Here is a 25627-nt window from a genome sequence, read left to right as displayed (position 1 = left end):
GTCTGTCAGGTGCTATGTGCTATCTACACACCAGAATTAAAATAAAAAGAAATAGTCACAAGTAAATCCGTCTTGGTAGAACTATGCTTTACTGCAGACCTCTATCTTCCTGCACATTTCTGTCACCTTGTCATTGTTCTTCAGACATTCTTCTGCACCTTTTGGTGTTCTACAATGTTGATGTAGGACATTTATAAACACATGTTTACTATTATCATGTTATTGATACTGTGACTCACAGAACACTGCTGGGCTTTGTCATCACTTTTTTAGAGATACCAAGCAACAGGGCTTATAGTATCGATATTTAAACCATGATCTTTCTGATCCCCAAGAGAAACAAGCTAAAGGAGCAATAATTCACTATAGCTTAAAGTTTCAGAGGTTTAAGTCCACGGCTCCCATGTTTCTAGTCCTTTGTTAGGTAGAACAAAATGGACAGAGAGTGATGTAGAAACATAAATGCTAAGCAGCTAGGGAGGAAGAAGTACGGAAAGAATGAGAAAAGAGAGAAGGAAAGAAAGAAAAAGGAGAAGGGTGAAGGTGGGAGGGAGAATCGGGGGGGAAGGTATGATAAGGTACATTTATCTAAGCTTGTATCCCCCTGACTCATTTATTTCTCTACAATTCCATCCCCTACTTTCCAATACCTCCCCAAATAGGAGAAGATAGGAAACAAGCTTTTAACAAATGGGCTATAGGAGGCACTTTGTAATCAGCAAGTCTTAATGTTATTTGCTATCACATTGTTGTGTTGATATTCAATAAAATCTTTCCATCCATGGCATCTATGAATCTATCTAGAGTTCTGAAAATGCAACTAGAAGGTATCACCTGGTTTCTTTGACTTGACTTCAGTGCCTGAGATGTCAGATTCTCTTTTGAGGATGCAAAAACTAGCAATTAGTAATGTTTCTACTTGAATGAATGAAAGGATGATCAAAATATCACTGAAACTACCTTTTTTGTAAATTAAATCCAACTAAATAAGCATTGTGAAATATAAAGTTTATGCAGGTGGAGAAAAACAAACCCATGAAATCTTTATAAACTGTGGAGCCTGGAATACAATGAATGCTGAAGCTGTCAAAATGTACGTATTTCCCTGAGCAAGAAAGTAAATATAATACTGTGTACTTGTGTACCAACATTCCTTGACACTGTTAGAAAAAATGAAAAGGACAGGTTTTATTTTTCCCCTTAAATGAATACATCCCTAATTCTCCAGAAATTGACACACAACTCAGCAAAGTATATCCATTGTTTGCCCTACATTTCATATTTCACATACCAGGCAACCTTGTTTATATTTTTCTAAAGAACTTTGCCTTATTTTCAGAACAGACAACTCCATCTTTCACTCTGCATGATGGAGAATCATGGTGTGTCAAGCTCACTTAATAACAATCAAGGACTCACACAGAAAACAGTACTGCAAAGATAAGAACAGATCTACATTTTTCAAAACAAAATGACTAAGCTTAATTGCGCATTTAGAATTGTAAAATCTATGTCAAATGAGAATTTTAAAAAGGACAATGCTGTGTGTGTGTGTGTGTGTGTGTGTGTGTGTGTGTGTGTTCATGCACATATGTGCTTGCACATAAGCACTGCATAGGTACTTCTGTGCCTGTGTCTATGCCTATACTGAGGCTTAAATTCAGGGCCTAAGCACTGTTCCTTTGGTTTGTATTTGGTTTTGTTTTTTAATCTAGGTTGGTGCTCTACACTTGAATCAAACCTGCATTTCTGGCTCTTTGCTGGTTAACTGGAGATAAGAATCTCACAGATATTCATGCCTGGTCTGACTTTGAACTGAGATCCTCAAATTTCAGTCTCCTGAGTAGCTAGGATTACAGGTGTGAGCCAACATCAGCTAACTAAAAGTGACCTATTCTTTAGTTTCATTTCTTTCCATATTATGTTTTTCTTAATGCTTAATCATTTAATTTTACTTGCTAAAAGAGAAAAATATGCAACAAAATATACAAGTAGCATGCTTTTTATGTCTCTACTTTGAATGAACATTTCAGAGGACGTATTAAAAAAGACTTGCCTACCTCTCCAGTCATACATGTAATTCTCTTTTTTCATTATTTAGAGAACAATTTATTAGTTTCTGTAATCAAACCCATGTAGATAAGACCTTACATATTTAATATAGTGTGTTTACCCCTGTACAAACAAAAAAATTAAGTATAATATTTCTAGACCAATATGGCTATTAATTTCAATGCCATCTCAACACGGTAAACTGGGATACTTTTTCCAAAGTTGACAGTACAGCTAAAGTTTCCAAAAATTCAAATTATATATATATATATATATACATTCATATTTATATTTACATCAAAATATCAGTAATAGCAGTATGTTATGCATTGATAGCATAAGTTTGGAAGGTTTTTCTGATTTAAGTGTTCTTTTGGTTTAGAAATGATGATAAAGTGAGCAATAGTGCCACAGAAACCTATTTATTAGCACTTTGGTTTCCCCTAATACTAATATCTTCTATAACCATGATTTAATAATAAAATCTATGAAACTGACAATAATAGAGAAGAAATTAAGGTACAGACATTACTCTTTCTGTTTTCCCCTTATGTTTTCCATTTTTTCATGCTTCAAGATAAAAATTTGGGTTATTATATTATATATAGTTGTCCTATATTCATTATCTGCTCCAACATGTGACATTAGCTACATCTTTCCTTGTGTTCATGACCTGATTATTTTTTTGGAGATTTCTATAAATAAAATAACCCTCCTTTCCATTGATTTGGCTTATATTTTCTCAGATAGGTTGAGGGAATTGGTCTTGAGGAAATGTTTCACTGAGGTAATGTGCCCTTCTTGCATTGCCTGAAAAGAATACAGTCTTGCATTTTATTATGGCAATGTGAACCCATTACAAAGTGTAAATCATCCCTCTATACTTAAAGTAGCTAATTTTCCATTGGTTAGCTGCCCTGCTTTAAAAGTCTTGTATCTACATGCATTTGCCTATTTGACTTGGCCTCTACTATATTTGTGTATATATATATATATATATATAGAATATCTTTGGAATACATATTTTATCTTATCCTTAGACTGAAAATATTCTTTGCCTTTTTAGTAGCTATATAAAGGGGTTTTCATTCAACAAAGCAATATATATATATATATATATATATATATATATATATATAGGGAGTTTGGATCAATGTCATTCTTTTCATCATTCTCACCCATTCCTCCCATCCCTATCTGCAATTTCCTTTATTTTGTAGAACATGTATTTTTTTTGGCCAGTTCTTTGGCTTGAACTCAGGGCCTGTGCACTGTTCAAGGCCAGAGCTCTTCTGCTTGAACCACAGCACCACTTCTGGCTTTTTCTATGTATATGATACCAAGAAATACAACCTGGGTCTTCATGCATGCTAGGCAAGCACTCTACCTCTAGACCAAACTCTGAGCCTGCATTAAGCTTTATAGGAGCTTTTTCCCTCCTTCCTCTCCTCACTTGTCTATTCCCCGTCCATTTCACTCTGCTCAAGTACAAGTTTGCTGTTGGACTGTGAATTAGCCTTTCTAAGGAAGTTTGTTATCCCTTAAAGAAAACTTTAGGGCAAGAATTTTGGCCCAGTGGTAGAGTGCTTGTCTAGCATGCACGAAGACCTGGGTTCGATTCCTCGGTACCGTGTACATAGAAAAAAGCTGGAAGTGGTGCTAAAACTCAAGTGGCAGAGCTCCAGCCTTGAGAAAGTCCAAGGACAGTGATCAGGCCCTGAGCTCAAGGCCAGGACTGGCAAAAAAAAGGAAGAAAGAAAAGAAAAGAAAACTTTATCTTATTTAATGTCACATTGATTTATTCTAGGAGTCCTGATTTCCCATAAGAAAAAAAATGAATAAAATAGCAAATAAGACTAAGGGATAAGTATTTCCAACCAGAAACATTAGCAGACTTGATATTCTATTTCTTCTCAAATACTGGTGATTTTGACCTTTGAGTCTGAATCTGGATCTCAGCATAAGTAGTCTTATGCAAAAGACAAAAGAGATAATATGAAGTTAATGTCTATAAAGATGGTCCAACCAGGTGAAGAGAAGACAACAGAAGATAGCAGAGGCTCCGCAGTGGTTTCACAGAGCTCTCGCCAAGAAATCATTTTGGTATACATTAGTGAAAAGTTCATGGACAAAGAATCACATCAAATGAGCTGTAATTGGCCAGAGAGGAAAGTTAGGTAGCCCAATTAAGAAGACTGAAATGAGCACAGCCAATAGCAGCGGCAGCAAAGGTGGCATCTTGGTAGTACCCGGTACAAGGAGCAGCCATCCCAAGAACAGCAGCACCAGGACAAAAACAATCTTTCTTTTACCCATGGCACAGACTAGGTGACTAAGAATGGTAGTCTTCATCTTGTAGGCTACAGATGGATGCAGATTGCACACAATCCCTAAAACCAAGCGAAAGTATGAGTACCCCACAAAAGGCATTCTCCTCACAGAACAGTTGTAAAGGTAGACCCCTCCTTCACTAGCTGGGAACAGAACCATCTTGGTTACTGGTAACTGGCAGACAACTTTCCAGACAAGCTAGCAGACAATTCCAGCCCAAGAAGCAGTGACTGCACCACCATATTTCTACAGGGCAAGGAATCTTTGGTGTGTCAGCTCCACCCCAGAATGGTTCCCCACCCCGGAGGGACAAATACCTCCCAGGGCCAGGCAGCTTTCTATACTGGGCAAACGCAGCCAGAGACAGGCCCACCTCAAAGCCACTCAGATGGACTGACTCAGAATCTGGAAAAAGTAGTGGCTCAGGATGTCTGAGAGTGAACCTCAGAAGCTCACACACCCAAGTCTGTAAGGCAGAATGTTTCCTGCCCAGTCAAACTGACTGGGAAAAAAAGTATTCAAGCCAAGGAAACAAATCATTACAAGGAAATCAGAGGCTCCATCAAGAGACTAGGTATTGATCATGGGGAATCACAATACTCCCTAAATAAACTGGAGATTGTTTTTCTTTTTTCTTTAATTATAATTCAAAAATGTTTTCTACCTTTTTCATTATTTTCAATTTTATTTTTCCCCCTTTGCTCATATTTTTCCTTATCCTTTTTCTTCCCCATTTCTACTTCATCATGGTTCTGTTCATCCTAGAAAAATATCCAACAGCAATTAGGGGTTATCTTTATGTGTACATACTTAATCCAGGCTATATTTTAATTCCTTAGTCCCCTATTTTTCAAACTTACTGTTTTTATTTTGAGTATTACTTTTTGAAACTATTCCAGTAACTATTAAGGATTTTATTATTATTATAGATTTCATTTATACATATATTTTTTCTGCTTTTTTCTTTCTTTACTCTCTTTGTCGTATTCATTCTTTTCCCCTTTCTTTGATGACTTTAGATCTCAGCTATCCTTCCTCTACTCCTTTTCTTCCATACAGTCCGCTTTTCTTATTTTCTCCACTTGAGTTTTGTTACATCCCTCTATTTTTGGTCCTCTGCTTCTTCCTTTATATTATCTGGGTAATGTACAGAGGGGTTGCAGTTACATGTGCCAGGTAGTAGGTGTATTACTTCTCACATATTGATACTCCTTCTCATGGTTTTGTCCCCATTTCCCTCCCCACATCCCCTCCTAATCATCTTGTTTTCCCCATTCCCTTTCCTATTTCAAATAAACATATACAATATACCAGATAACAAGTCAGATACAGTAACAATGTGAAATTAACCAAAGGGCAAAAAAAGAGAAGAGAAATAACATAGTACATTAAGAACAACAGTCACACAAGATAAAGCTCTTGCTTCCATATCCTGGAGATCCTTTCATCTGTTATTTCTTTGACTTCCTTAGTTCCACCATCTACAGTGTTATCTTGTTGACCCAGATTGTATCTGTTGAATAGATTTAAGTATCAGGTTAGTTTTTACCTTAAATCTGTGTTCAGTGGTGTGTAAGATTTGTTCTTACATCCACAAAGGGAGAGACACAGTGAAAAATACCTTTTTAAGATTGGGAACCTGTTAAGTTTGTGTGAGCTATAGAGCTCTGGTTTGGTTCTTAAAATTGTTATCGTACTTGGTTTTAGTCTGGCTTTCACTTCCAAATGGGCAGAACAAGCCATAGAAAAAAGATGGCTAGTTACGGAACCTCATCCCCCACTCAAAATAAACAAGCAACAGAGCAGTTAATGATAAACCTAGAGGACAGTTCTCAAGATGCCCTACAAACTCTACAGGTAAATGGAAAAGATAGAAAGCATGAATAAAGTGTTATGTGAGAATAATCAAAGGTTAATAGAGGGAATATAGTCACTCAGCTAAAGGATTTGGGAGAGAGCACTCAAAACCAAATAAAGGAATTAAGGAAGACCATGCAAGATATAAAGCAAGCGATGCAAGCAACCAAAATGACCAACTAGAATGAAGGGAGATAAAAAAAACAAAGTAGAATGTGTTGTGTAGCAGGATAGATGGTACAGAAGATAGAATTTCTGGAACTGAAAGTGTTGATGATATTATAGAGAATAGAAACTTATTCAAAACAAAAGCAAGGAAAATGACAGAATCATTCAGGAGCCCCAAGGTACAATCAGGAAGACAAATTTAAGGCTAATTAGTATGGAAGAGGGCCCGGAGAAGCAAATCAATGGAATAAGAAATTTATTAAATAGAATCAACAAAGAGAACTTCTCTGAAGAAGAAAGAAGAATAGGCAATAGACATATGAAGAAATGCTCCACATCTTTGGTAATAAAAGAAATGCAGATCAAAACAACTTTGAGAGTCCACCTCAATCAACTTAGAATGGCCATCATAAAGAAATCTAATAAGAACAGATGCTGGTGGGGATGTGGCCCGTTACACCGTTGGTAAGAGTAAAACCATGTTTAACCACTCTGGAAAGTAGTGTGGCAGTTCTTCAAAAAACTAAACATAGAGTTGCCCTATGTCACAGCAATCCCACTCCTGGGCAATTACCCAAATGTCCACAAACAAGGTCATACTAAACATACACTCATAACCATGTTCATTGCATCATTATTCACCACATTCACAATGGCTAAGATATGGAACCAACCCAGATGCCCCTCAGTAGATGAATGGATCAAGAAGATATGGTATAAATACACAATGGAATTGTGTTGCCATCAGAAAGAATGGCAACCCACCATTTGTAAGGAAATGGAAAGACTTGGGAAAAAAATCCTAGTAGGTGAAGTAAGTCAAAGGCTGGCATACTTAGGCCAGGTAGGCCTAAGTAAGGCTCCATGATTTTCTCATGTAATAATCAATATGTCTATGAGTTTCCTAGCAGAGGAGTACAATAGCTCAAAAGCTATGTATATATGGTCATATAGGAAGAGGCTATGTAAAATAAACTTCAGGATCAAGAAACAAGAGATATATTCTTGTGGTTATTGTTTTAAATATACTATGTGAAACTATTTCTTTACCCTTTATTTCATTATTTTTTCTTTTCTTTTTCTTCCCCTTATGGTTTATCGTCTGTTGTTGCTGTATCTGATTTTAGTACTTAGTGTATTTTATATTCATTTGTTTGTTTATTTGAATCAGGGAAGGGAAGGAGAAAAACAAGATGACGAGATGAAGGACAGAGAATGAACCAGTATAACGGTGGTATTTACAAGATAGTGTGTTGGAAATGAACTCTCGAATTTGGGAGGGGGTGGGGGTAGAGAAGTGGGAGAAAAACATGAGAAGGGATAACAGTGTTCAAGTAGTAATGTCCTCACTACCTTACGAATGTAACTGTAACCCCAGTATACATCACTCTTATAATAAAGTTAAATTTATAAAAATTATGGTCTAACTAATAAATTCTACATTTAATGGGGATATTATTATCCCATTTGGAAAAGAAAAGATAGAGTGCGAGTTAAAAGAGGTTTATAGTCTTTCAAATGACTGACAATTCCCTGTATTTTTACTGTGTTATTTTGTTTTAATATCCATTTTATGGTTACATGAGTACATTCTGTAGTTTAGAATGATTGACAGATATGAAAATGAAAATGAAAACAATCCACAGTTCACAGAATGCTTTTATAGAGATTTTGAAACAATAGCTCTAGGCCAAATTTGGTTTAAGTTTGTTTTCAAACATATATTTAACTGAGCAAATAATGGTAACAATAAGAAAAATAGCATTAAGAATAACAGAGTTTATAAAACACAGAATTAAAACACAAATTCTTAGCTATAATTAATAAATGTTTATTGTTGAGGTTGCATGCTACTTAAAAGGCAAGTGTATTTGAAAGAGTTTTCTCTCAATGGAGTTTCCTCATTTTATCATATAGGCTGGATTTATCTCTAATTGGTACTATGGTTAATGTAGTATACTATGATACTATTTTCCACATGTGAAACCATTTCAAATGAGTTTGGAACACAAAACATTTCAGTTGGAAGAAACACATTTTAATATCAAATAGATAAAGTAATGTATTTAAATAGCACATGTGTGTTAAAAGTCATGATATTGACTATATATGTATATATAATCATGGGGCTTGAGCTGTGAGCCTGGGGGCTGTCCCTGAGCTCTTTAGCTCAAGGCTAGTGTTCTACCATGATAGTGGTACCCCTTCTGCTTTTCTGATGGTTAATTGGAGATAAATGTCTCATGGACTTTCATGCCTGGGCTGGCTTTGAACTGTGATCCTTAGATCTCATCCTTCTGAGTAGCTAGGATTACAAGCATGAGACACCAGTGCCCAGTGAAATAAAATTTTAACTGTTGGTTTTGGCTTCAGGAATATGTTTTCATATAAATTGCAATTCAAAATTGCTTACTGTGCATATGGATTTTTAAAAAGATTTTTAAAACTGGGAGAATATTAGTTTCATTTACGTATATGGAATAACACAATAATGGTCATAACTCCTTTAAAGAGAGAAGAAAATTGAAGTACACTTATGAATTACTCAAGATTAACTTCTCTAAATATTTGTACATAATTATTATATATACACATATATGTATATATGTATATAATATATAATTATATATACACATATATTTCTATAAAGATGTATATATAATTATAAAAATATGTTATACAAATTTATATATATATTTAAGAACTACCAGTAACACTGAGTTGTCTCTGAATAGATACAAACAAAAAGGAATCATGTTCCTAATAATGAATCACCCACAAATTGGGTGATAAGTAATACTGCTGATTTTCATGCTTTTGTTATCCATTCAAAGGACCTAGGTCCTTATGTATCAAATACTGGGATTAGAAAAGAACTAATTTTAGCTAGCATAGGAATTATCAAATGTGTGAGAGGCACATGAAGAAGAGACTGAATAATTGAATATGCTTACATTGTACTGCAAAGTACAATGACCTGATAAGACTAAACAGTATCTTGTGTTAGAGTCTCTCCAGAGATTGGAACTGCTCAAGGAAAGAATGAAAAAATTATTTTAAGAGTAAGTGGGGTAATGGGGACCAAGACATGTGAAAGGGTATCAATATATGTGAATTAATGCACCTTCTATCTGGCAAATATCATGTAACCCTTTTATTAATTACAATAAAAAATATAAAAAAGAGGTCAGGAGTTGATTTAAATGAGAAAAAGATAGATCAGTTGGAAAGCTATTGTGAACTAAATCAAGACAAAGTGAAATATACAGTGATTCCCTTATCTCTACAGCTTGACTTATACGTTTGTACCCTTAGAAGTATTTAGTAATTTATCACCGAAACTCTTTATTTGGCTATTTTGCATTTTTTGTTATTACTAAGTCATTGGACAAAGGGGTTACATTTCTATTAGTCAGGTTATGTGTGTAGGCATCTTGGTTAGTCTCACTCCATCCTACCTTATCCCCCATTTTCCTCCTCCCATCCCTATATCATCAAGTTACATACTTCATTTTTACACCATGTATTTTGAATACAATTACTGCATGTACTTATTCTTCTTCCTTCCATTTTTGCATCTTCACCCTTTGCCTGTCACCTGCTACTCACCCCCAATAAACATGTTTCCAATTCCTGGTATTTAACAAACAGTATTTTAGTTGTCTAGAGGAGTTATATTTGATAGCTCTTGACCTTCAAAATGTTCATTGCTGTGCATTATGCTGTCATCATTGTTTTTCAGCTTAGTTATCCCTTGTATCTCATTCAATGAGTCAGTTAACATGATTCAACATTTCCTATTGACTCATACTTTACTCTTTTCCTACTCTTCCTGGGCTTGGCTATAGTTCATGCTAAAAACTTGACAGACATCATTAACCAGGAGCACACTGTGTACAAAATAACTACTTGACTCTTTTCCTAAAGAGATGTCTGGGACTTACTCAAGAAAATAAAATCTTGCATATTCTATTCTGGAATTGTCCTAAGTCATCATTATGTCAAAAACTTTTTTATTCTGAACTACTAGAAATACAGATTTGGTATTAGTTAAGTTGTTATAAATTCTAATTTTAAGCTCACTCTTCTATATTCTTTTTTTTCTTTTTTAAAAAATATTTATTGTCAGGATAATGTGTAGAGGTTTTAGTTTTTTTCATCAGGTAGTAGGTACATTATTTCTCATACATTGATATCCCTTCTCATGTTTTTGTCCCCGTTTTTCTCACTCTTCTATATGTAGGATAAATGCTTACTAAGTTGAACAGATTTTTTTTAGTCATCGCAATTATTTCTATAAAATTATAAGTAGAACAGGAAAATAGGATAGTTTAAAAAGCTCACTTTATGTGTACTTTTTGGATATTCAGTGAGCTGATTAATAAAATCAAATTCTAGGGAAAAGAAATCATTCAGATTTGACTTGAGGAATAAAAAACACCTTAGAGTACTCATTGTATATTTACTAACAATGACCCATTTCTTTTTAGTGATTTATGGTCCTCTGCCCTTTTCCAAAACTTAATTCATAATCATCCTGTTTTGCTTATATTTATACAATTATATTTTGTACAATTTTGGATTTGCCAGAATAATTCCACATTTCAGTCAAGATTTCTGTAGTTTACTTTAAATTAATAATAACTTCTAAAATTATGTTAGTTGAGAGAGATTGTATAAGTAAAAGAATAATCATTATCAGGAGCACTTTTAGTACTCTCTCCCCAGAATTATATAGTTTTCTAGTCCAGAATTCTAACTAAAATTACTAACCACCAAAACAGAGCAGAACAGCATTTTTCATAAATTCAGATGATATAGTCATCATATTTCAGAACTTAGCAGTTAGTGGAAGTATCCTAGCCTTTGACTATACATAATAACCCAATATTTGTTTATTCATTGAACTCAAACGGTTTATAAAGCTTGCCCGACCTACTTAATGTATTAATAAGGGAATAACTTGCTCATTTTTTGTAAGAGTTCAAAGATTCAAATTTGGTACTCTTCAATTTTGAAAGTTACTTATACTATGATAAGTGTTTAAAATTGTTTATATAAAGGAGATATACTGAGAGGTTACAGTTACATAAGTCAGGTAATGAGTAAATTTCTTTTTGGACAATGTCAAAACTTTCTTCACCCTTTCCTATTTCCTTCCTGTTCCCACATGCAGTTTATATAGCTCATTTTCAACATAGTGTCTACTGAGTACTATTGTTACATTTGAATAGCTTTTATTTTTTTAACTTATAAGCTTGTCATATTTTATTGGTCAACAAAAATTCTATTTATGTAGCTTCTCAGTAAAATAATGCATAAAGTAGAAAACCATAATCCTTGACTTATAAATACATTCAGAAGGAAATTTTAAACATCACAACCTGTATGTGAGTTTAAAATAAGTAGCAATTAGTAATGGATGGTTTATGATTAAGTACCTCTGAGAAAATGTCACATAGAAAAGCTAAGGACGTCTAAGATAAAATGCAGAATTTTGCCACCTGGGCATGAAAGTAGAAGAGCTCATGTAGGTAAATTGTATTTCTCAAGTGAAATGAAAAATGACTGGGTCTTTATTTTATAATTGTCTAAAAGCCATAGATAATAAATACAACTCTTAACACAAGAGTTTCTAATAAAATAATTCATAAGACAAGAAAACATAACAAAGGGCCACAGGATAAAATTTAAAGCATAATAAAGTATCAGTAAGTCAGCTCTCAGAACACTAACTGTGTTTGAGTCACATAATTGATCTTAGATTTGTCACCAATAACCTTACAAATAAGCTTACAAATGTTTCTTTTTAAAATCACTATTAAAGCTGTAATCAAACTATTTCCTATATTTTTCACATTGTTTTCAATTTCATAACATTTAAGTCATTGTAAATTGCATGTTGATGTTGCAGATTCTCATTAAAGGAAGAAAATGAAGTGTAACAAACATAAGCATAGCTTTGAAAATATCAGAATAACATGTTCATTGACAGAATTTTCTTATTTAAAAACTTCCAAAACATATAATTAAGTCACAAAGTTGCAAATAATAGCTCTTTTTTTGGATGCTAGTACAAGACTTTAAAAGTGATGACAAAAGAGTAGCTTATGTAAACAAAAATTGTGCTCAATTGTTTTCATTTAAAGCAAGAGCATTTCAAATTCAGCTTTGTATTTGGTAATTTTTTTATGTAATGTTAATGGACTTTAATTAACATCTAAATTACTTAGAATTTCCAAACAAGGAGATGAGAGTTGGGCATCTTTTTGAGGTGAAATGTTCTGTAAAAAATTCACAACAATAAAGTCAGCAGAAAGGTCAAATGATTCTGTGCTTTCAAGAGTTAACAGCTTTTCTTTAATTATTACAGAATTATTTGGAAGGGAATAAAGCTATGTCAATTATTTCCTAAAAAAGAAAAATTTGTGTAATGGTTGATAAAAATATGAGATATAAAAGGATAACTTATAGGCAATTAGAAAAAAATTATTTTCATAATGTGCAATTTCTAATTATGAATAAATCATATTAAATTATCACAGTGAATTTTGCACATTTATTAATACGGTATCCAAAAAGGTGATTATAATGACCATTTTCAGTGTAATCAGTGTTTTATTTCTGACCTTATCAGAGACTGAGGATTCTCTATAGGAAACACAGTGGATCAATTAGTTGCCTGAGTGCTCTGGATAGTAATAAGGATATTGAAAGTGGAACCAATATCATAGAAATGAATATCAAGGTCGGTACAACATTTTTTATATTATAAAAATATTTTACCTAATAAGAAAAAATAAAATTACATCTCATATTGAGTATACTCATTTTTTCATACTTGTCGAACACATTCAACATTTTAAATTAGTTATTCAATATATAACACCAAGTAACTCCTAAGTAATAGAAAATACAGGTAGATGACTGTGGCATCCTTCTTTAACTTGTTCTAAGTAGGAACTTTTACATACTTCAAACTATAGATTCTTCTAATGGACTTTTTACACTCAAGTCGCATTCTTTTTTTTCATATATTTTATTGTAATTAATAGAAGGGTTACATGGTATTTGCCAGATATATGGTGCATTAATTCCCATACATTGATACCCTTTCACATGTCTAGGTCCCCATTTCCCTCCCCCCCACCCCCACTCCTCATCTTGTTTTCCCCCATTTCCTATCCAATTTCAAATAACCAAATACAAATATATCCGATATATCAAGTAACAAAGTGAGATACTGTAACAATGTGGGATAACCAAGGGACAGCAAAAGAGATGAGAGATAACATAGTACCTTAAGAACAACAATCATTCATTATATGGCTTATAAATCGCATTCTTAATTCCATTATTAACTACCAGGAAGCTGGTACATGGATGGTTGCTTCATGAACGCTATCCCAAAAATGATTTTAAATGGAAGTTTATCTTTATTTTCATGCAAGATAGTTCATCTATGCTAATGATCTAAATTCAGGTCCAGAAGGATGAGACAAAAGAGAGTGAATAATGAACTCCAGCTATGAGGGACTTTTCAGAGATTCAGTCTAGAACTTGAAAGAAGGTAGGAATTTAACCACACATATAATGAGATGGAAGAACACATCACAGGGTGGAGAAGAAATCAACACACAGATGTGAGGCAAGTGGCAACTTTGGGAATTTCAAGGAGTCCGAAACAGAATATACATTGTAGGGTCAGGAAGCAATAAAAACAAAACAAAACAGTCTTTGAGATATGAGGTCAGAAATAACTTTCTAAAACAATATGTGTTTACTTATGTCGATTAGAAATTTTTATTGTTCAGATTACATATATCACCAGTGGCTTTCCAATGATTTAGTCATGGAGAGTTTCATGCTGTACTTTTGCAAATGATTTGATGGGAAGTTATAATGGCATTTCCCTCCTTACTTTTCAAAAATGATCCATCATTAAAAACAGGTTCACATTTTTTATTCATTATGCCTTCATTTGTATTCACTTTCTTTAAATTCTCATTTCAGAAGAAATAGAGAAACAATTTACTGAGCTGAAGTTAAATTCCATAACAGACTACCTCTAAGGAATTTTCCTTATTACACAAAATTGCTTTGGGTAAAATGGTGCAAAGGTCTCATTCATTTCAATGAGCTTTTGCTTATTAAAAATAATGTGCATTTATAATATGAATTTTCTCCTTTTTAGCAAGGGGATGCTTTCTAACTCTAAAATTTTCAGAAATCATAACACTTCTTTGCACTTTACATTTATTATTCTTAAACAATCCAAGTCTCTTTTTCTCTGAATTCAAATACAATTGTGCATTATTTTTGAAAAAAAATTAGCCTGTGAGTGTAAAGGTAAGATTTGATAGGTTAACTGTAAACCATTCTACTGTTTTCCAAGAGCAAATTGTGCTGATCACACCAAACCAGTGCTGAAGGGGAATAACCCAGGAGTAGGTAGGGTAGAAATTTAAAGATAAAAAGAAATGGACTGTAAATGGGTTTCTATGTAACATCAAATTATCTACTGACAACTCACATTTTGTTGGGAATAAGATACTTACTGCTCACTGAAAATCTCTTGTTGCTTTAAATGAACACAATTATACTGACTGACTCCTCTGACACACACCACACACACACACACACACACACACACACACACACATAAACACACACAAACGTGCACACACACACACAATGAAGTTCTTGAAGAAGTAATGGCTGAGAACCACCAAATAGTGAGGAATTTTATCCATTCTCATATTATAAGTATCCAGAAGATGCTAAATTGGCTAGAATGTGCATAAATTCAGAGAGATAGACAGCCTCTATTAGAAAACTAAACAGCAGCAAAAGCAAAGAGAATATTTTCAGTCTCTAAAAATATACATTTCGAGTGAAACCTTTACTTACATGTATTATCATTCTTAGTCACAGCGGTTAGTGTACAAGATAACATAAAGTTGCCAATTATATATTGCATCGCATAAAGGATAAATTTTATGTCCTCAATGAATAGTATTTAAATATAAAATGAAAATATTCTTAACTGTATCTTATATAGGTCAATATCTTTTAATGAATGGTCAATAATTTTAAATGAAAAAGCTTGCCTTTTTGCCTTCTTGTTATCATATAAATACACAATCAGTAAGACATGAAAATATTCACTATTATGATTTCTTCTTTCTACCCTTTATTATTGTGTACAAAGATGACTTACTATGTTTTATATCACCTCACAACAAGCTTAAAACTACTATTTTCATCCTCAACCACTGATTCCCAATTAGGAACTGAATTTCCTACTTACATATGAGAAGGCTGGAACAGAAGGCGATAGGAAGAATGCCTTGTCACTTACATGTTTGAAGGTATCCATTCACCTAATAATGAAATATATTATCCAAATTTAGAGACTTGGTGATGATTTAAAAAAAGACAAAAATTCCAATCAACACGGAAAATTTTGATCTTCTAAAAGTGAGGGAAGAAAAAGTTTAAGAAGAAAAAATAATTTTTAACTTAAGGGAACAGTAATTGAATACAAAATTAGATGTAGTTATTTAAAATGGAATAAACTTACCCAAATGTAAATGTGTGCTTACTGGTAACCCCACTTGATGGAAATTCAGTAACATTCTACAATGAATATTTTTAAATAATGTAGACATTCTGAAACTGGAAGGATGTGAATTTATGTCATGCATGCAATAACCAGTAAATGACAGACTAGCCGGCATATGATTATGTAAAGTCAATTTTAAATTAAAACTTGTCCATAAGAATGGAATGTTTATATTCCCAGTGGAATGGATAATAATTATTGTGGGAACGATGATATCTAAATTTAACCAAGCCATTAAACACAAAGAATTAAACAGATAAAACAGTAATCAAAGTGAGAAATTTTAATGTATCACTTGAAAACACTAACAGTCACCAAAGTTGATATTCATTATCATTTTGGCTTGTTAAATAAATGTGTCCTCAAATGTCAATGTGATCAACAAACAGTTTCTTCATGGCTGAGTTCTCATTCTCTGATCTCTGCAGGTAAGGAGATTGGTGATACATTCTGTATATTCTATAATGCTCTACTATTCTCAGGGGAAAACGTTCTCATTTTTACTTTTTAACTATTGTTCAACATCTAAAGGTAAAGTATGAGACTTCTCAAGACTACGGGCATGAATCATCTCTGCTAAGATAGAGAGCAAAACCCTTGGAATTTGTATGAAAAGAAACATTTTCTTCTCGAATGGTTGCAAATAAATAATTACACTGCCAATTCTTATAGCTAAATATCCCCAGAAGAAAGTTTTAAACAAAAAGTGTATTTTGCTTATAGTTTTCTGATGAGGCTCATTTGAGTTTCTCATATCTTTGGTGGATGTCATTTGATTTTTGCTGACCTTTGTTGGGCAGCCTAGAAGGGTCAGTACCAGAAGAGGTTTTGGATGTTTATGCTTGGTTAGGCCTGGAAACTCATATTTTTATGTTGGGCACATAGAGTGCTGTGGCATCTCTAGCATGGTCACAGTGAATTTTACTAAGCTAAGTATTTTACTGTGATGCAAATCTGTTTCCTCTGAAGAGGACTGGGAACTGAATTTTAAGATGTTTTATGTGGTAGTGCTACACCACAAAAATCCTACAGAGCCAGGAGGATGTCACATTATTTCTTGTCTGACCTCCAAAACTTCTAGAAGATCATTTACAAGGTCATCTTTTTGTCATAGTAGCCCTAAGTCTACCAAGATTGAAGAAAAGATAGAGGCTCCACATTTTCATTGGTACATTTATTTGTTATCATATTTTAGAACTATTAAAATACTACATTGGACAATCACAGTTTATTCCAAATTAATTTTAACATCCACATGCTTCACAGAGAATTTATTATAACTGTCACTGTGAAGATGTCTAATAGGTATTATCTTTTCTTTACACAGATTGAAATAGATGTCACACAGACATTTTTCATTTTGACTCAGTGAACATCAGGAAAAAAGTGGCCTACACTAAAGTTTGATGTTTTTCTTGCTTGAACTATGCTGATTAATTATTAATGGAGAATGAATCATATAATTATCTACTATGAAGACAGCTTTAAGTAAATCTTCATTTTTGCTTACATGGCTAACAAACAATAGTAGAAATATATACTCTATTCAATGTACATAGAACAATTGTCCTTGCGAAAATGAGTTCAAGATAATAGCAAATGTAAAAAATATTTATTTCTAATGGTGAAGGAAAGTAGAAGAGAACATAATATCCTATTAAGATTCTATTAGTGTTACTTTCTAAAAACATTTAGAAAGCCTTTGGTTCAATATTTTATTGTGATATAAGTCTGCTGTCACTGAAAAGCCAGGTGACACATTCTTCTTGTGCAGTCAAACAACTTAACATGTCTTTGGATCCCACTCTTCCCTCAAATCTTAATCAAGAAAAGTGAATGTTAGGATCAATGTAGGTGACAGTTTCTACATTATCCACTGTTTACCAATTACATAAGAAAAAAATGGATCACAGATCCCTGTAATTCCTAACTGCTGGGTGCAGTTCATCCAGTTACTAAATGCATGATAAGCTCACACACCTTTCATTTCATTCATAATTTATTAAATTTGCCACTTAAAGACAGATTGTTTTTGAAGTGATTACTGACATTTTCCTCAATCGCTAAAGAAGTCTTATTTCTCTTTTAAAATACCTTCACTTCTTTAAACAAGGTCAGTCTTTGAGGGACCACAATCAAGAAATGAAGAAATATTACACTTGCTTGTTTGTTTGAAGACTCTGAGTCCATTTTCAAAATAAATGGAATCATAAAGCATCTACTTTCTTCATTTCTTGCCACTCACTCCCAAATATCTAGCACACATCTCAGTGAAAATGCTACTTCTACAAATTCATTTGTGAGTAGTGTTTTTGCTCTGTGTAGTTCTAGTGATAGAAACATTTGGTTTGAAACCAAAAGATGCTATTTTAGGATCAGTATAATTTTCCAGCTGTTGTTGGAGAAAGTATGCTACAGTTCTCCACCCATTACACTGACACACTCATCTATACATTTATATTTTGCTGCTTTTTCAAATCAGTAGTGCAGCTGCCACAGTATGCTTCTTCCTTCCAGCAGGTGGTAAATTATCCTCTGCATATAATGACATCATTCCCCAGCTTGCAGAAAACAAGCCCTCAGAGCGGCAGAAAGGGCAGAACCATTATGGAAAAGGAAATTTAGATGATTTTACCACATTGTATTTTATCAAAACCATATCACATGTTTTGAAGAATGAATAGCAAAGGCAGTAAATTCAAGTTATTAAGGATATTTGTAAAAAAACATCAGTAAATAGATACAATTAAATAAGATTTCCACAGTAAAAGGCGTAACATTTGGCCTCTTTGGAATCAATTTGAGGGGAAACCTAATTAGCTTTTACAGCCTACTCCTGTCCTTCACTCCCTCCCCAACAAACGGAAAAAACATTTGTGTTACACTTAAGATAATGTTCCGTATATGAACTTTCATTTGAATGGTGATTTGCTCATTTCAGTGAAGTCAAACCATAATAAAATTTTCCATTACCGTTAACCCAATGGCTTAAAATATTTTTCCTCCCAAATACAATGCCTGTAATACATAATAAAGATTTAAGATGACACAGTTTTAGAATGATAAAGTGGTTACTAAAAAATTCTTTGTAGCCTATTTTAATATGCATCTTATCAGAACATCATTCCATATTATCACTGATTAAATATTTATATTACAATTATTTTAAGTAATTAATAAAATTATATTATAGACTTGTTTTTAACTGGTATCTTTAACAGGTTAGCTACAAAAATGTATTATATCCAAAGTACTTATTTTACTCTTTCTTGTCTCACGGAGTACTGAATGCCAGTAGCTTGCTATGCATACTTTCACTACTTTTTGATGTTTTTCACAAATATTTGGATACATGTATTCATGAATAGGATTTATACTGTTTTCTTTATTATTAAGGTAAAATTGCCTAAGCTATCCAGGAATTAGGCATTTTTTCACTGAAAAAGACATCCCATACACGGAAAGAAATAATTTAGATTTTTTAAAGCACAATTAAAAAGACCACAAGTACTTACACATAAATTGTTTTTTATGGATACATGTTTCTTCCCACTTTTCTTATCAAGCCATCTGTTTTATCATTTTCTAATCATTATTGGAAATATGTTGCTACATGATTTCCTTTTTTGTCAATAATACTCCATCCATCTTCATCTTACATACATATATGCACCCGGATCCACATACAAGCACACATGTATTTAATGTAATATATAACTTCAAATGCCCTATTATATCCTTGCTTTCTATTGTCTTTGTTTTTATCTTTGTGTTTTGTTTTGTTTTGTTTTGATTTTCTCTGTTTGTAGATTCTGTGCACAGAACTTAGAGCTTCATGCATGCTTGGCAAATGTTCTACCACTGAGTTCAGCCAATTTATTTTTAAACTAACACCCTTCAGGAAGTATAATCCCTGGAGCCCAGTAATAAGAAAGATCAGAAGTTGTGAGCAAAGGTGTTCTGTGTTCTTAGTTTCCATGATGGCATTTAGTATTATATATTGAATTACTAAGGAAGCTATATAAAATCTGACAAAGATGTACTGTGATATTTTAGGTAAACCATTCCAGTTTCACAGGGACAATCACAACCACCAGCTCTTGTCTCATCACAATGTTACATGCACACACTTAAAAATGCACACAGACTATATGATGAGTACTTTTATCATGAATTTACTTTCTAATGATAGTGGCTGGAACAAATTGCCACATATTTCTTGGCGTAAAATAGCACAGATTTGTTATGTGATAGTATCGGAAATCTCAGATGAAGTTTACCAGTTTAACACCACCAACATATGTGGGACATTCAGTGTATCTGGGTAGACCCTGTTACCTGGTCCTTTCCAGATTCTACAAGCTTGAGACATCCTTCCAATCCTTCCAGCAATGCAGTTGGTCCATTTCTACAGCCATCACATTTTCCTTTCTATGACTTTCTCGCATTCCTTTCATAAAATAGGAATAAATACTTTGGTTGTATTAGCCCATCTGAATAATCCCAGATAATCCCTTACTTCCAGATACTCATTTTTTTTTTTTTGTCAGTCATGGGGCTTGAACTCTGGGCTTGGGCGCTATCCCTGAGCTCTTCAGCTCAAGGCTAGTACTCTACCACTTGAATCACAGTGCCACTTCAGGTTTTCTTGTGGTTCATTGGAGGTAAGAGTGTCATGGACTTTCCTTCCCTGGGATCTCCTTGAACTGTGATCCTCAGATCTCAACCTCTTGAGTAGCTAGGATATAGGTCTGTGAGCCATCAATGCCAGGCTAAGATCCTTATCTTAATCTTACTTTCAAAGCCTTTTTGTTGGCTCTGAAAGATGTTCACAGGTCTGAGATTAAGTGTGGGAATTTTAGGGAATCCTAACAACAAATAAAAGTAAAGGGTTTGAAAGATCAGTTTTGATCCATGAATATAGAGTCTTCTGAAGGACTTTGCTCAGAGTATGCATTGAAATGTAACCCATCACCTCACTAAGAATCAGAATGACTCATCTGATAAGATCTAGGATGAGTGATTATAGGAATTATGCTTATTGGCAATAGTTTTGGATACGTGTGGAAAGTGTATATGAACAATTTATGAACATATTTTTATTAGATAGAATTTTCTTTCCTGAACATGAAATTTCAAACTAAGCAAAAGCAGGTGACTTTCTGAGGCAAAATGATACATTTTCTGAATAGGATACTTTGGAAGTTACTAGGGAACAATATCAGTTCATTGATTTTTTTTCTACCTTACTAATTCTATGGCATCCTTATAAAATTAGACAGTTTTAGAAAGTTAATACATGGAGAGAGCCTAGTGAATTTCCTTAAAGATAAATTAGAATACAATAAATTAGAATACAAGTAGTCTGAAGAAAGTGGTAGTTCAGACAGGGGAAAGTGGTGTAGCAAGTAATAAAACAAATACATTTGGACCATTCTAAACAGAGAAGTCTTTAAACGTCCATCTTATTTCCAGCACACCAAAGATATTTACAGCATTTCTCACTCAAATGTTTTCCGTATATTTTAACGAAAGACTGTTATCACAGTTATGTTTTAACCCAACAATGAGTAATTAAAGGTATACTTTTATCTGTGGTGAATTAGAAATGGCCAAACAGAAAGACACCTCATAAATTTGTGCTATCCTTTGATTCTTTCCAATCAGGAAATAGGTTTTAATTGTGTTAGATTTATTTTTCCTGAGGTAGGTAGAAGTCCCTTCTGATTCCATGCTATGAAGTTCAACCCAGTACGAGAAATGGAAGAGAGAGATATGTCTACTTCAAATATTTCCTTATCTTTTTTCACTCTTAAAGTCTTGGTGGAATCATTGTATCATCTGTTTTCTGTCCACATATCATTTTTTTCTCAATTTGTATTTCATTTCGTTGTTTTATCTGAAATATTTGCTGCTTACTTGATCTTGGTCAATTGATATTCTGTTTAGTATAGTTCCTAACTTTTGAATCTAGGCTTAATCCAGATTTAAAAGTTGCATTTAGTTTTGCATATTTCTCTATATTTTCAAACCTAGTGCCCTACATATCAGCTAATTTCCAGACATAGAACTAGGAGCTAACTGTGGACAATTCATGATGTGTTTGGAATAATAAATTTCATTTTTATTATGAAAGCCTGCTCTAAGTATACAGAGTTTAAAATTTTAATACACAGTTAAAATTAAATTTAAAGTACACAATTTAAAAGTATGTAATTTTTTAAATGTCCACAATGCAAACTAAAATGGAAGTGCTAAGCAACAGATTGATGATTGATGAGATAGAGAATATAGGGTATCAGGAATGGAAAATAAAACACAAGAGTGAGAACAGAGAGTCATCAGTCTGGAAAAATCAGTCAGAATTCACCAAAGAGAAGTCCAAGAATTGGCAGATGCAGCCCAGAAATCTAATCTTCATATAATAAGAATTGATGAAGGGGACACTTACTCACCAAGATGATAGCAGAGAGCTTCCCTAACCTCAATTGTTTATTTTTATAAGACATTTTTGTTTTTGTGGGTCATGGGGCTTGAACTCTGGGCCTGGGTGCTGTTCCTGAGGTTCAGCTCAATGCTACCACCCTAAGACAGAATAAAATAACCATTCTAAATTTACTCGCCAAGTCACTTGAGTTCTAATAGTAAAGATATTTATTTTGGTCTCCTGTTAAACTATAAGAAATACAATATAGAAAGACTGCTTTTAGAGAGATTCTACTGTTACAAAGACTATGTGGAAGGACTGCTTTTCTTAATTTTAACTTTAGTACGGAGAAATATAACATGAACACATAAATAACCAAAAAGTGGCATTCTAGCTGTGCTTGTAGATATTTAAATTTAAATTAAACTTATTGAAAATTGAATGAAAATCTATTCTGTGAGCACCTGCTCTCTTTCAAGTGCTCCTGAGCATAAGGTACTGGTTACCACTATATGCCACAGTGCAGATTTCAAGCCTCAATCTACACAGAAAATGCCATTAATTAGAATATTAAAGCAAGAAAACAACAGGGGCTCTCAATAATTTTTTCCAATCCTGAGGCTTGAACTCAAGGCCTGGATACTGTCCTTGGGCTTTCCTTCAGGTTAGCGCTCTGCCCCGTGAGCTACAACACCACTTTCGGCTTTTTCTATGTATGTGATACCAAGATATGGAGCCCAGGTCTTCGTGCATGTAGGCAAGCACTCTACCACTAGGCCATACTCCCAGTTCCTACAATAATTTTTAGAATAGCAGAAAAGATTTAAGTCTTTTTTAAAAATGGCAGTATATGTATCTTTATATGGAAATGTCTTTAAAGTGCCTCCTAAAAATCAAAATGCTCAAGGGATAATGACTTTGTCTAAGCAATTTGAACAAAATAAGTAAATTAGCTGTTCCACAACATTCGCTAAAAGATATGGTTTAGATCTGTGTCATTAAAAAGAGCTGTTTGCAATAAAGAATCAGTACCTTAGGAATACCTGCTTCACTTTGTTATGAATTATACAAAGTAATTGAAGATGCCATAAAATGGGAAATCTCTTCTATGTTTATTGCTGAATATAAAAATAATAAGAAAGAATGAAACAGAAACAAAATAATACTAAAGCTTCAATTTTTATCAAGTTTTCATTCGAATTTTATATTGATGGGGGAACCAACTCATAAAATATTTATTTCCATAAGATATTCCAAGAGCAATATTTATTTCAAGGAGATAAAATTTTAATATACGCAAGATTTTTTGAACAAAGTAAATCAACCTTATGCTTCTAGCTAATTAGATTTTGATTGTCTTTTGTTGTCTTCTCGTCATTGATTCATTAAAAAGGACTATATCAGCATTTAAATTTGAGTAAAGTCATTATTTCTTACATATCTATATTTCTCAATTATGAATACATTGTGTTACCATTTAGTTGCATTTTAAGTGAAATGTTAAGGAAATAGAAACCTTTGTTATTCTGCCGCTGAGTGAAATATTTGTAATATTACATAAGTGTATTATTGATCAAATCTAGAAATTATTAATTATGATAGAAAGTCATACAAAACTTGAAAAAAGAAAAAAAATACAACCAGGTAAAAGTAACTGCAGCATTCCTTGGCAAATTTATTGTTAAATTAAAAATGATAAGAGGTGGCATTGTGGCTAGGGGGTAGGGTGGTAGCCTTGAGGTGAAGAGCTCAGGGACAACGGCCAGGCCTAAATTTCAAGGCCCATGACTCACAATCAATGATCAATCAATCAATAATAAATAAAATAGAGTAACACAATTTTATGACTTGAGATAGTTTTAGGCATGCACATTTAATAAAAACATACTTATTAGGCATTATAATATGATTACCAGACTTTGTATCATCATATAGATTGCATTCAATAGCAATAAGCTATATTTTGGAGATCTTGTAGGAGAGCTAGTAGTATGGTATAATTATGACCAGGAAAAATATTTTAAATGTACATGTTGTATTGAAAGAGTCCATAAGATTAATGTTCTATCCTAACAAAGCTATAGATTCAGCAGAATTTCAAAGTATCAAGTTTTAGAGACCTTTAGGCAAATTATAAAATGAGAGGGGAAGAGCCAAGGATAAGTAAGACATGAAGATGAAAAGTTTAACTGAAAGCGAATAATTTTCTATATGGTTAAACAACTGTGAAAATATAATAAGAGGAATTGTTTTAACTTAAGGATAAACAAATGTAATGTTAGTAAAGAGAGAGAGATGGGAAACAGATCAATCTATACACATATGTGTTACATAAGTGACATGGTACTTATAAGTAAACATAATATTTTATTGTCTCAAAAACAACAATGTGGGCCCTAGTTATATACTAGCAAAGACAAAGAGTTTATATCTATGCTAAAATCAAACAAGTATTAACAAAACAGGATCAAATCATGAATACCCTAACTCTTTCAGAAAGTAAATAATTTCTCAACAAGGCACAGAACACATAAGACTTCAAGAATTTAATAATTTTTTGAATATAATAAAAGTAAGATGTATTTATCAAAGGAGCTACAGAGTAGGAGAATAAATCACATGCAAGCAGAAAATGTTTGAAGCACAGAAAAGAGAAAAATAATTGTTATCTAAGCTACATAAATAACTCCTACAAACCAATAAGAAAAAGACATACCCACAGAGAAATATAGATGAGTGTGTAAACACAAGGAAACTTGTAGATATATTCCATCATATTTTTTTCACAGAGAACACCAATTGTTCCTATAATTAGATGTCATATTAAAGAAGTAGATTGGTAAAAGTTGAAATCATTTGACAATACAAAATGTTGTCATGGATACAAAATAGCAGGCACTCTAATAAGCTACTGGCAAGCTTGTAAATTATAAATACCTGTGAAAGCATTTGACAGTATATAATAAGATTAAAATCATATTTAAAGTAAATCATCTAACTCTTAGATATGTAAGATAGAGAAATCTCTTACATATGGTATGCAGCATAGAGTATGTTTATGAAAGTAGTTAAAGATTAGAAAAAATCTGAATATATACCAATACTTGGATGGCCAGGAATACACTAACAAATTAGTGAAGTGGAACACAATATATACAAATAATTGA

Source organism: Megascapheus bottae, chromosome 8 (assembly GCF_031878675.1).
Source record: "Megascapheus bottae isolate mThoBot1 chromosome 8, mThoBot2.hap1, whole genome shotgun sequence".
Classification (NCBI taxonomy): domain Eukaryota; kingdom Metazoa; phylum Chordata; class Mammalia; order Rodentia; family Geomyidae; genus Megascapheus; species Megascapheus bottae.
This window is presented reverse-complemented; position numbering follows the sequence as displayed.